The 1,565-nt window shown below is 40.7% G+C and overlaps 1 protein-coding gene across 3 annotated transcripts in view; it reads left to right on the forward strand.

The window, feature by feature from the left end:
- Window positions 1-1,565, forward strand: part of dnah9 (dynein, axonemal, heavy chain 9) — a 149,130-nt gene that overhangs the window by 40,555 nt on the left and 107,010 nt on the right. The gene's annotated exons all lie outside the window — the stretch shown is intronic.

Raw genomic sequence — 1,565 nt, forward strand, 5'->3', positions numbered from 1 at the left:
ACAGCTGACACGCGGCAAGAGGCGGGGTACACCCTGGACTGGTTGGCAGTCTATCACAAGGCTGACACTTAGAGACAAACCACTCATACTCATACTCATACCAAGATTCAATCAAATTAAAATCTTTCATTCACATTTCATGTTTGTTTTGCCTCCCTCTGACCCTAATACAGATACAGACAAAGAGAAAAACTGACTGATGGCATATACAAATGTGTGATAACTCAGTGATGCTGTTGTAAACAACAGACATGGGGGGGGCTGACTTAAATGTTCAAAAGTCAATGAAACAATTGAAAAATGTAATATTTACAGCAGGGTACTCACAGCTTAGGGGGAAACAGCAGGGCCTTTGTTTAAATAACTACTGTGCCACATGTTAAAGATTTATTTGTTACTCACTGAATGATGAAGTAAAATTAATTTTATTTTCCCTGTGTTGTTTTAACTTGAGCTTCCACATCTTGTGCAGCTGCAGCATAGTTTATGTTAGAGTCAGTGTCATGCTCGTCTACTGATCGGTCTGTAAATCACAATTAACAACTACCAAATGCGCTGTGCTATCCTGATTAAACAAAGAGCATTTTCCCACTGCACTGAGGGAAATAAAATCAGCACAAGAAACTAGAGATGTCCTGAGCTGATCCTAAGGATTGTGATCTGGGCCGAGTTGAGCATAATTTAATGGATCAGTATAGGCTAAAATAATGTTAATCCTTCCTTTTACTTGTACTGAAGTTTTTAACCTGGGGTTCTCTTCTCCTCTCTCTGCCCTACTAACACACAGAATGAGGCAGTGGGGAGATTAGATTTTACTTGAGTGGACCACAGTGCTCATTAACTGCACGTGCAGCAAAATCTGCCCGTACTGGAGACACTCTGAGCACTTTATCAAACAGCTGGTGAATAAGCAGAACACAAATGTGCAAAAATATGTCTTTGCAGCTTTACTGTGGTCAACTTGCTGAAGTCCCCTTTTCACCCCTAAAACTGTTTAAGTGTATGATTACACAGTCACACGCGGTGCTCATTATGCTAATTTTAGTGAACTGTTGTAAATGAGCTCAAAGCAAACATAATTAACTATCAGATTTGCTGAGTTTTTGTAGACCTGTCAGTTGACACCAACCAGCTCCTCCTCTTCATCCATCTCTAGAGCAATGTGTGCGTGTGAGTGCACGCCTGGTATTACTCACACTGTGGGGACTGAAACCTGTTTTTCATGTGGGGACCAGATGCTGGCGCTGTAGTGTAAGCTATGGTTTGTCTATATAAAGCTTGTGGTAAATTAAAATGTTTTTGTGGATCAGTAATAATAATGATAATACTAATGCTTTATTGATCCCCATAGGGAAAATCAGGTGTTACTGCAGCAGAACAAAAAAATTACAACAAATGTAATAAAATAGAAAATATAAAGTTACAATACAGTAAGGTGCACACTCAGGGTGTCCATGAGCTCTGTGAGGTGTTGTCCACTCTGGCAGTGATGCAACAACAGGTGACAAGGTGCAGAGTTGTGAGTGCAGTCTGATGTGAATGAAGCAAGTCCCCTGCGGAGTCCC

This window comes from Monopterus albus, unplaced genomic scaffold (genome assembly GCF_001952655.1).
Source record: "Monopterus albus unplaced genomic scaffold, M_albus_1.0 scaffold117.1, whole genome shotgun sequence".
In the NCBI taxonomy this organism is placed as follows: Eukaryota; Metazoa; Chordata; class Actinopteri; order Synbranchiformes; family Synbranchidae; genus Monopterus; species Monopterus albus.